Source organism: Pseudophryne corroboree, chromosome 4, assembly GCF_028390025.1.
Source record: "Pseudophryne corroboree isolate aPseCor3 chromosome 4, aPseCor3.hap2, whole genome shotgun sequence".
NCBI classification, from domain to species: domain Eukaryota; kingdom Metazoa; phylum Chordata; class Amphibia; order Anura; family Myobatrachidae; genus Pseudophryne; species Pseudophryne corroboree.
In genome coordinates this window covers 280679257-280691507 of record NC_086447.1, presented here as the reverse complement: position 1 = coordinate 280691507, position 12251 = coordinate 280679257, and the positions used below count along the sequence as shown (strand labels likewise).

The following is a 12251-nucleotide window of genomic DNA, read 5'->3' as shown; positions in this document are numbered from 1 at the left end:
ACCTTGCAAATAAACTATCGAGACGTGAAATGTACTGGATTTTTCAACTTCAAACTCTAGTAGGACTCAATGAAGGATACGAAATTGCACCATTTCTGTGAGGTGCAGTATCCCTCATCCTCATCTTGTTTTTACCTTATAATTCACTTAATTCTGGTTAATAGCACACATATGCTCACGTATTATGTCTAAATTAAAAATTAAAAACACAGGTTTGGTGTCATGATGTCCATACAGTCAAACCACACTGGTAACGCCCAATCTCATCTGATCTTGGAAGCTAAGCAGTGCTGGGCCAGATCAGTACCAGGAAAGGAGACCACCTGGGAATATTTGGTATAGTAAGAGAATGGGTGACGTTGAAACCAACTCACCTGAGCACTCTCAGTAATATGAGAATTAGTATATTGCAGCCTGTACAGTACTATAATAGTCTAATTTAATTATTTATTGACTATCTATTGCTGCCCGATTAGTTATATAGAATATGGTTAGCACAAGGCGTGGCTTGGCAGGCAACCTAGGTGGACGTGGCTCTGCTACCCCCAGGACGGCCGTCGGGCCGCGGATGCAGGAGGTGGTGGCCATCTTCCCCACCTCAGTGTGAGCTACATGCAGAGCAGCAATGCTGGGAAAAAGAGGGTGACTACAGGAGGTGCCCCCCTGACCCGCACCCATATAGTTTGGACCTTCTCTTCAGTTCCTTTGACCGCAACACCAGCTCCTCACCACAGCCTTCCCTGCTGCACGCTGAGGGCCCCCATCTGTCTTGCGGCCACCCGCCCTGGCATCTCCAGATGGCGCGAACTCAGCTGGCTCCCTGTATCCCTGAATGGCGGCCATCTTCCCTCCGCACACCTGGACCCCCCGGTGCTGGAGAAAAGCTCTCAGCCCCCGCATTTACCACCCTGCAGGTGGCCCTGCCAGAGTGCAGCGTGCACACCCGGGATTGGAGGACTGCACATCTTCTCCTGCTCTCCATCAAGGTAGGGGGTGACAGCCTTTTCAGCCTGTGCAACCCACACCCCCAGGTGCCTTCGGGAATTGCTGGAAATCCCCCCCTGCCGCTCACGTGCCCCAACACCAAAAACCTTTTTTTCTGACTAGTCTAGGCCCGGGGTCTTGAAGTGGAGATGCCACGTGGAGCACCCAGACATTCCTACCCATCTGACCTCTCACATTTACCAATCTCTCTCTATATGTGAATGCCTATGTGATACCCAGGGACCTGGGGACCGCTCATGAGCCTTAAATCAACCTGATTTGCAGCAGCCCGTGTAATTTTTCTACAACCCCTCCTTTTTTTTCTCTTTTCTCTTCTCGTTACAATGTCTAAAGTCAAACAGGCAACCCAAGCCCCATCGACTTCCTTCTTTGGCTCTAAGAATAGGCTGACTCCACTGTCTCCTGATGCTGGTTCTTTCTCGGGTTCACCATTGCCCGCTGATGTTGAAATTGACCCACAAATACAGGCAGTTATGACCAACCTTCTGGAAGGAGTCAAAACAGCCTTCGCACAAGAACTCACTAAGGCTGTCAATGACTTTAAATCAGAACTATCTTCTCTCGGTGTCAGGACGGATGCCCTAGAATCCAAGGCAGACAACCTCTGCCGCTCCCAGATTACCATTGACAAAGAATTAACATGCCTGCACAATGAGGTCGAATCCCTTAAAGAAAAACAAGAGGACGCAGAAAATCGCTCTCGACGGAACAATCTGAGAATACGCAACGTGGCCGAAACCATCTCTGCTTCGGAGCTACAGTCCTTCCTTGGTGGCCTCTTCCATCACATCCTTCCTGACCTTATTTGATGGATAGAGCCCACCGGGCCCTTAGAGCAAAACCTTCCTCCGGTCAGCCTCCTCGTGACATTATCACCAGGCTGCACTATTATCGTACTAAGGAACGGTTACTCCAAGCTACCAAGGATACCCAGGTCATTTCCTACCAAGATATGGATCTCCAATTGTTCCAAAACCTGGCTCCCTCCACAATACAGAAGCGTAGGGACCTCCAACCCATTACTCACCTCTTACGCCAACACAACGTCAGATACCGCTGGGGTTACCCTTTCCAACTACAAGTCTTTGCTGCCAACTCCTCATATTCTGTGAAATCCATCGCTCAAGGCCACGATCTCCTGGCAAAATTGGATTTATTGCCTGACTCTTCAACCCTGCCCCTGGTCTCTACCAAACCCCAGCGATCTCGCCCCCCCACCCCGGAGTGGTCCACTGTCATGAGACGTCAGGATCGTGGACGAGATACTGCTCCTCCATGAACTTAATGGTTCCAGCTCTCTTGTCTCCTATACTCACTGGACCCATCCGCCTGCCCCCTCCTTCAGGACATTGTCCTGGATAACCACGGACCTATGGTGGTGAAGTGGTTCAGTTGACTTTTTTGATTGTGCTATTATGATACTTTTAGTTTCGTTCACGCTTAGCCGAACTTTATATTTCTTCTCAATGTCTCAACTCCCCGTGGCTTACGATTGTTATTATACACTGCGGTTTCTCACGTTTGCTCCCCAATTATATTTTTTTCCCTGTTTACTCTAGCTACTGTTTTAGCTAAGACCCCAGGTCCCTATATGGGGTGTCCTATCCGCCACCTTCCTATGTCCCGCCCACCATGCACCCTGTACTTACTGTACATTTTTCTTTGTATTGTTCTCACTATTATATTGAACCCTCAACGGGTTCCTCGGTTAAAGGGTTTCTGCCCAATTGGCCTTCCTTCCCCTCTCTCCTACTTCTTACTTTTTTGTGGCTACTCTCCTCTTTTTCCTCTCTTTTTTTCTTGTCCTGTTTCTGGCAAGCTTACCCAGTGCTTTAATTCTTTTTTTTACTCAACTGCAGTTTTTTTGATAGCGACCATATTTTTGTCACTATGGCTCTTAAATTACTGTCCATCAATGTAAATGGCCTTAACTCCCCGCACAAACGCATAGTTACTTTGGAGGCCTGTCGGAGGGAAAAAGCAGATATTGTATTCTTACAGGAGACTCATCTCTCAGGAACCCACACTCAATTGCTGGGAAAACAATTCCCCCAAACTTTTTTTGCCTCTGCAGACTGCATAAAATGAGGCGTTGCAATACTTATTCATAGTAGGACTCCTTTTTTGCACTCTGCTACTTACTCTGACCCGGAGGGTCGCTTTCTTATTGTTTCTGGCTCACTCTGCTCACAAACGGTCACTCTTGTCTCAGTCTGCGTGCCAAATCAGGCCCAGGGCCCCTTCTTCTCTAAACTGTTCAAGTGCATTAAGCGACATACACAAGGGCACCTTATTATAGCGGGGGATTTTAATGTCACTCTTAACCTAAGCCTCGGTAGGTCTTCACCTTCCTCGATTAAATCACTGCCTCCTGTTTCCAAAGATGCAGTAACTTTGTCCTCCTTGCTTAAACAATATAATCTTTATGACTCCTGGCGTCTTAAAAATTCAACTGCCCGCGATTATACCCATTTTTCTCCGCCGCATAATCTATATTCTCGGATTGACATGATTTTTGTCTCTCACTCATTAACTCCCCTGACCACCCAGGCCAGCATTTCCCCTTTTTCCTGGACAGATCACGAGGGAGTTTTTATCACCCTTGACCTCCTCAGACAGTATCCCCGCCCCCGAAGATGGCGTCTTGACGATTCCCTCTTATTGCATTCGGCCACCTTCTCCATGATTAAACAGGCAATTTCTGACTATTTTCTGATGAACTCTACTCCAGATGTTTCTCCAGGTGTTGTATGGGAAGCTCAGTAGGCCACCATTCGAGGCCTTCTTATTAGCTCCACCTCAGCTATGCGAAAACGTGCTGCTGAAGAAGTAACTTCTTTGGAGCTTCGACTTGTCACCCTCTTAGATAGACATAAACGCGACCCCACTCCAACCCTTTCAACCGAGATTATGTCTGTCAGAGGCCAACTTAACACCCTTCTCTCCAAAAAAGCCGCTGTCACTCTTCAAAAACTTCAACAACGTTTTTATGATAAAGCCGATAAGGCTGATTCTATGCTGTCCAGAAATCACAGGAAAAAACGCTCCCTTAACCTAATTGAGAAGATTCGGTCCCCCCATTCAAACTCCACCACTTACGACCAATCCCAAATTATCCACAAATTTAGAGACTTCTACTCTTCCTTATATAATCTCCTGAATTCCAGTTCTGACCATCCCTCTCAATTCAGCAGTTTGGACTCCTATCTGGCGTCCTCTCCCCTCCCTAAGCTTTCCCCAGATCAACTTTCCTCTCTTAACGGTAATATTTCACAAGACGAAATTCGGACCGCCATTAGATCTCTTAAAAACTCCTCTTCCTGGACGGTTTCTCGGCCCAATATTATAACAAGTACGCTAATGACCTGACTCCTAATCTGACGGAACTTTTTAACAAAATCTTGGACGGAGCTTCCTTCGACTATGCCACAACTAGGGCCGATATAACAGTGATTCCGAAACCCGGTAAGGATCTCTCTCTTTGTTCTAACTATAGACCGATTTCCCTCCTCAATGTCGATCTTAAACTATACGCTAAAATTTTGGCTAATAGATTGAATACCCTTCTATCCACTTTGATTCATCCTGACCAGGTGGGATTTATCCCGGGCAGACAAGCTACTGATAATACCAGGAGGACCATCGACCTGATACACTCCATTCATGATGGGAAAATTCCCTCCTTGATTATGTCCCTAGATGCCGAAAAGGCCTTCAATCGCATCTCCTGGCCATTCATGTTTGGTGTTCTTGGGTCGATGGGCTTCTCTGGCAAATTTCCTCAAGGAATAGCCCTTTACCGCTCGCCTTCAGCTACTGTCTCTGCAAATGGTCTGACCTCGACACCTTTTGATATCTCTAATGGCACACGGCAGGGTCGCCCCCTATCTCGCTTATTTTTGCTCTGATTATTGAGCCCATGGCCGTGCCAATCGGGAAATATCTGGGGTCTGTGTCGGTACCACAGACCACAAGCTGGCACTATACACTGATGATGTCTTATTAACATTAACCAATCCCCTCTCCTCACTTCTATCCGTCTTAGTTGAACTGGATTTATATAGCCACTTTTCTGGGTACAAGATCAATTTAGAAAAGATGGAAGTCCTCGATTTTTACTTATCTCAAACGGTTAAATCATCCTTAATGAACCTCTTCCCATTTAACTGGCATCTTCAGAAGACACAGTATCTGGGCGTTTTCATAACCAAAAGATACCACCAGCTTTTCCAGGCCAACTTTCCCGCCTTTTTCCCAAATTAAAACAGATTTAGAATCCTGGTCTCATAATTTTATTTCCTGGATAGGACGTATTAACATGAAAATGTCAGTCCTTCCTAAACTCCTGTATCTCTTGCAAACCCTCCCTATCCGTATCCCCCATATGTTTTTAAGTTTCTTCAGTATCATGTTTCTAAATTTATATGGGCAGGGAAAAAACCACGGGTGCGTCTATGTACTCTCCAAAGGTCGACTCGGAGAGGGGGCCTTGGTATTCCCAATTTTAAACACTACTATCTCTCTGCTCAGCTCGCTCAGTGTATTCTTTGGAATCATCCTAATTCCTCCAGAGTGTCGGTTCGTCTTGAAGCTGAGTCTCTGGGATTACTCTCCCCAGCCTCCTTACTCTGGACTCCTTGAGCTCGTCATCCGAAAAAAGCTCGTGAACATCATATTGTATCCCACTCGTTATTGATCTGGGACTCGTCTATTCGTAACTTCAGTCTATCTCCTCCCCCGGTCCCGATAATCCCCTAGTTTAATTCTAAAGATTTCCCTCCCGGTTTGAATCCTATGACATTTTCCTCATGGTTGAAGGGGGGTATGCGGTTTCTCAATGACATATCGCATGACCACATATTTCCTCTTTTTTCCAAAATTCAAACTAAATTTAATATCCCTTCTAAGGATTTTTTTTCAATATCTACAGTTGAGAAACTTTCATAGTTCCGCCAAACACCGTCTTGTTTCTCGCCCCCTAACATCTTTTGAGTCACTTTCCCTCCGCCAGTCCTCCACATCTGGTCTCATTTCCTCCATATACTCAGAACTGTCGTCTCCCTCATCACATACATGGGACTCTTATGAACTAGCCTGGGAACGGGACTTGGGTGAGTCCTTAAATCCGGAAGATTGGGATGAAATTAGAGAAGGAGCAAAATCAAGCTCAACATGTGTTAGAATAAAAGAAAACGCTTACAAAATTCTTTTTAGATGGTACTTGGTAACCTCCAGAATAGCTAGGATATTCCCCAACGCCTCTAACCAGTGCTGGCGAGGTTGTGGATTGGAAGGCTCATTTCTCCACATCTGGTGGAACTGTCCCAAGCTCTCTACTTTCTGGTTAGATATTAGAAACCTTCTTTCCTCGCTCCTACCGATTTCACTCCCCCTAGATCCTAAATATTTTCTTCTCCCACTGCTCACCCAGAAGTTACCCACCATCAGAATAAACTAATTAGACATGTCCTCTCAGCAGCCACTTGTCAGCTAGCAGCAGACTGGAAACAACCCCTCCCGCCCTCCCTCACCTCGCTTATTGCCAGGGTATGGTCAGTGCATCGAATGGAATTTATGACCAGCATTATTAAACATTCTTCGAAATCCTTTGTTAAAATGTGGGATCCCTGGTTGTTCTTCTTTAATGCCAACTCTCCTTTTACATAAACTCCTCCCCTTTTGCACTGTTTCCTGCCCCTTTTTTTTCCTCTTTATTTTCCTCTTTCTCTTCTCTCTCTCCTTTGACGGTTCTAGCCACCCCATCTCCTCTTCTTCTCTTTTCTTTTCTTTCATTCTCTCCTTTCTTTCCTTCCTGTAGTCCATAATGTTACTACTACTTTCTTAGTATTGAAAATGTAAAATTTGGATTTGGTAGTGCACATAAAATATATTATAGGCCAATCCTGCCTTCATCTCACTTAATCATTCAACTCTGAAGGTTTAAGACTTAACGCCTAGATGTATCTTGTTGATTTTCCCTTTGAAATTTTTTTTTCATTATCTCTTTGGACTGTGTTCTGCCTTTTCCTTCAATAAATATATGATTAAAAAAAAAGAATATGGTTAGCACTCATTTTGATGCAAATGGCACTTTTCACTATGCACTATCACTTACATTCCATTGCACTATATATATATATATATATATATATATATACATTTATTTATTACAGATGTGCACCGGAAATTTTTCGGGTTTTGTGTTTTGGTTTTGGATTCGGTTCCGCGGCCGTGTTTTGGATTCGGACGCGTTTTGGCAAAACCTCCCTGAATTTTTTTTGTCGGATTCGGGTGTGTTTTGGATTTGGGTGTTTTTTTTTTTTCAAAAAACCCTCAAAATAAGCTTAAATCATAGAATTTGGGGGTAATTTTGATCCTATAGTATTATTAACCTCAATAACCATAATTTACACTCATTTCCAGTCTATTCTGAACACCTTACACCTCACAATATAATTTTTAGTCCTAAAATTTGCACCAAGGTCGCTGGATGACTAAGCTAAGCGACCAAAGTGGGCGGCACAAACACCTGGCCCATCTAGGAGAGGAACTGCAGTGTGAGACAGGATGGCATTCAAAAAAATAGTCCACAAACAGCACATGATGCAAAGAAAAAAGAAAAAGAGGTGCATTGTGGTCGCTGGACGGCTAAGCTAAGCAACACAAGTGAGCGGCACAAACACCTGGCCCATCTAGGAGTGGCACTGCAGTGTCAGACAGGATGGCACTTTAAAAAATTGGCCCCAAACATCACATGATGCAAAGATAAATAAAAAAAAGAGGTGCAAGTTGGAAATGTCCTTGGGCCCTCCCACCCACCCTTATGTTGTATAAACAGGACATGCACACTTTAAGAAACCCATCATTTCAGCCACAGGGTCTGCCACACGACTGTGGCTGAAATGACTGGTTGGTTTGGGCCCCCACCAAAAAAAGAAGCAATCAATCTCTCCTTGCTCAAACTGACTCTACAGAGGCAAGACGTCGACCTCATCATCCTCCGATTCCTCACCCCTTTCACTGTGTACATCCCCCTCCTCACAGAGTATTAATTCGTCCCCACTGGAATCCACCATCTCAGGTCCCTGTGTACTTTCTGGAGGCAATTGCTGGTGAATGTCTCCACGGAGGAATTGATTATAATTCATTTTGATGAACATCATCTTCTCTACATTTTGTGGAAGTAACCTCGTACGCCGATAGCTGACAAGGTGACCAGCTGCACTAAACACTCTTTCGGAGTACACACTGGAGGGGGGGCAACTTAGGTAAAATAAAACCAATTTTTGCAAGGGCCTCCAAATTGCCTCTTTTTCCTGCCAGTATACGTACGGACTGTCTGACGTGCCTCCTTGGATGCTGTCACTCATATAATCCTCCACCATTCTTTCAATGGTGACAGAATCATATGCAGTGACAGTAGACGACATGTCATTAATCGTTGGCAGGTCCTTCAGTCCGGACCAGATGTCAGCACTCGCTCCAGACTGCCCTGCATTACCGCCAGCAGGTGGGCTCGGAATTCTTAGCCTTTTCCTCGCAGCCCCAGTTGCGGGAGAATGTGAAGGAGGAGCTGTTGACGGATCACGTTCCGCTTGACTTGACAAGTGTCTCACCAGCAGGCCTTTGAACCCCTGCAGACTTGTGTCTGCCAGAAAGAGAGATACAACGTAGGCTTTAAACCTAGGATCGAGCACGGTGGCCAAAATGTAGTGCTCTGATTTCAACAGATTGACCACCCGTGAATCCTGGTTAAGCGAATGAAGGGCTCCATCCACAAGTCCCACATGCCTAGCGGAATCGCTCCGTTTTAGCTCCTCCTTCAATCTCTCCAGCTGCTTCTGCAAAAGCCTGATGAGGGGAATAACCTGACTCAGACTGGCAGTGTCTGAACTGACTTCACGTGTGGCAAGTTCAAAGGGTTGCAGAACCTTGCACAACGTTGAAATCATTCTCCACTGCGCTTGAGGTGCATTCCCCCTCCTTTGCCTATATCGTAAGCAGATGTATAGGCTTGAATGGCCTTTTGCTGCTCCTCCATCCTCTGAAGCATATAGACGGTTGAATTCCACCTTGTTACCACCTCTTGCTTCATATGATGGCGGGGTAGGTTCAGGAGTGTTTGCTGGTGCTCCAGTCTTCGGCATGCGGTGGCTGAATGCCGAAAGTGGCCCGAAATTCTTTGAGCCACCAACAGCATCTCTTGCACGCCCCTGTCGTTTTTTAAAAAATTCTGCACCACCAAATTCAATGTATGTGCAAAACATGGGACGTGCAGGAATTTGCCCACATGTAATGCAATCACAATATTGGAGGCGTTGTCCGATGTCACAAATCCCCAGCAGAGAAATCCCCAGCAGAGTCCAACTGGGGTAAGCCATTCTGCGATGATGTTCCTCAGTTTCCGTAAGAGGTTGTCAGCTGTGTGCCTCTTATGGAAAGCGGTGATACAAAGCGTAGCCTGCCTAGGAACGAGTTGGCATTTGCGAGATGCTGCTACTGGTGCCGCCGCTGCTGTTCTTGCTGCGGGAGGCAATACCAGGGCCGGAGCTTCCACTAGGCAGCTGCCTAGGGGCGCCCTAACCTGAGGGGGCGGCCTGCTAAAGCTGCCTGGAAAAAGTAGCGTGGTCCTACCTCTCAAAGCCGCCACAATCCCCCCGGCACTCATATCTTACAGTAGCCGCAACTGCCAAGCTCCCGTATTGCAGCCTCCAGCTCCGTCTTTACCTGGCATAGGCAGTAACTTTCACAGCTCCTGATGTCCTGGCTGGGGTTGACATGTGGTGCTGCTCTTCATTCCAGGCTCTTTCACAGACCACTCTGCATCGCAGCTTGCAGGTAAGGTGGCTGTATAGCGCACTTTCTGCATTTGATAAGGAAAGAGGGGGAGAGCAGCAGTCTGGGGGGGGGGGCATGCACACAGATGGTGGGGGAGATAGAACAGCAGACATTTAACAGAGTGTAGGGGGCACCCATACAGACTGGGGAGATTCGGAGAAGAGAGCAGCCATGCAACAGACTGGGGGTGGGGGAAAGCAGCAGCATGCCTTTCACCTGAAGGGCAGGTAGGGGGAAGGGGCAGTAGGCAGAAATTTTGCCTAGGGTGCCGAGAAACCTTGCACCGGCCCTGGGCAATACATTTACCCAGTGGGCTGTCACAATCATATAGTCCTGAGTCTGCCCTGCTCCACTTGTCCACATGTCTGTGGTTAAGTGGACATTGGGTACAAATGCATTTTTTAGGACACTGATGAGTCTTTTTCTGACGTCTGTGTACATTCTCGGTATTGCCTGCCTAGAGAAGTGGAACCTAGATGGTATTTTGTACCAGGGACACACTACTTCAAGAAATTCTCTAAGTCCCTGTGAACTAATGCCAGATACCGGACGCACGTCTAACACCAACACAGCTGCCAAGGCCTGAGTTTTCCGCTTTGCAGCAGGTGACTGCTGTGATATTTCATCTTCCTCGCAAAGGACTGTTGGACAGTCAATTGCTTACTGGAAGTAGTACAAGTGGTCTTCCGATTTCCCCTCTGGGATGATGATCAAATCCCAGCAGTAACAACAGCAGCACCAGCAGCAGTAGGCATTACACTCAAGGATCCATCGGAGGAATCCCAGTCAGGAGAGGACTCGTCAGACTTGTCAGTGACATGGCCTGCAGGACTATTGGCGTTCCTGTCTAAGGAGGAAGAAATTGACACTGAGGGAGTTGGTGGTGTGGTTTGCAGGAGCTTGGGTACAAGAGGAAGGGATTTAGTTGTCAGTGGACTGCTTCCGCTGTCACCCAAAGTTTTTGAACTTGTCAATGACTTCTGATGAATGTGCTCCAGGTGACGTATAAGGGAGGATGTTCCTAGGTGGTTAACGTCCTTACCCCTACTTATTACAGCTTGACAAAGGCAACAAACAGCTTGACACCTGTTGTCCGCATTTGTGTTGAAATAATTCCACACCGAAGAGGTGATTTTTTTTTTGTAATTTGACCAGCCATGTCAATGGCCATATTCATCCCACGGACAACAGGTGTCTCCCCGGGTGCCTGACTTAAACAACCACCTCACCATCAGAATCCTCCTTGTCAATTTCCTCCTCAGCGCCAGCAACACCCATATCCTCATCCTGGTGTACTTCAACAGTGACATCTTCAATTTGACTATGAGGTACTGGACTATGGGTGCTCCTTCCAGCACTTCCAGGGGGCATGCAAATGGTGGAAGGAGCCACCTCTTCCTGTCCAGTGTTGGGAAGGTCAGGCATCGCAACTGACACAATTTGACTCTCCTTGGGGATTTGTGATTTAGAAGAACGCACAGTTCTTTGCTGTGCTTATGCCATCTTAACTCTTTTCAGTTTTCTAGCAGGAGGATGTGTGCTTCCATCCTCATGTGAAGCTGAACCACTAGCCATGAACATAGGCCAGGGCCTCAGCCGTTCCTTGCCACTCCGTGTCGTAAATGGCATATTGGCAAGTTTATGCTTCTCCTCAGACGCTTTTAATTTAGATTTTTGGGTCATTTTACTGAACCTTAGTTTTTTTGATTTTACATGCTCTCTACTATGACATTGGGCATCGGCCTTGGCAGACGACGTTGAATCGTCTCTGCCATGACTACTGGCAGCAGCTTCAGCATTAGGTGGAAGTGGATCTTGATCTTTCCCTATTTCACCCTCCACATGTTCTCCATTTTTTAATGTGTGGAATTATATGCCAGTAATATCATTATATCAATAGCAATGGCATACTGTACTGTACTACTATATACTGTTGGTCACCAAAATGCTGCACTGTACTTCTATATATACTGCTCACAAAATGCAGCACAGATATGGAATGGATACTTGCAGTGACACAGAGCTGCAAGATACAGCAATGGCCTACTGTACTGTACAGCTATATACTGTTGGTCACCAAAATGCAGCACACTGAGCACAGATATTTGCAGCACACTGAGCACAGATATGGAGCTTTTCAGGCAGAGAACGTAGATAGCACACTGAGCACAGATATGGAGCTTTTCATGGAGAGAACGTAGCCACGTCCTCCCCATTCAATCTCCAATGCACGAGTGAAAATGGCGGCGACGTGCTGTTCTTAATATAGAATACGAATCTCGCGAGAATCCAACAGCAGGATGATAACGTTCAGCCGCGTTCGGGTTAACCGAGCAAGGCGGGAAGATCCGAGGCTGCCTCGGTACCATGTAAAATAGGTGCAGTTCGGGGGGGTTCGGATCTCGGAG

At 46.4% G+C, this 12251-nt stretch overlaps 1 pseudogene; it reads left to right on the top strand.

Annotated features, from left to right (window-relative positions):
- Positions 1–229: 229 nt before the first annotated feature.
- On the top strand, positions 230–348 carry LOC134913811 (5S ribosomal RNA; annotated as a pseudogene).
- Positions 349–12251: the final 11903 nt, after the last annotated feature.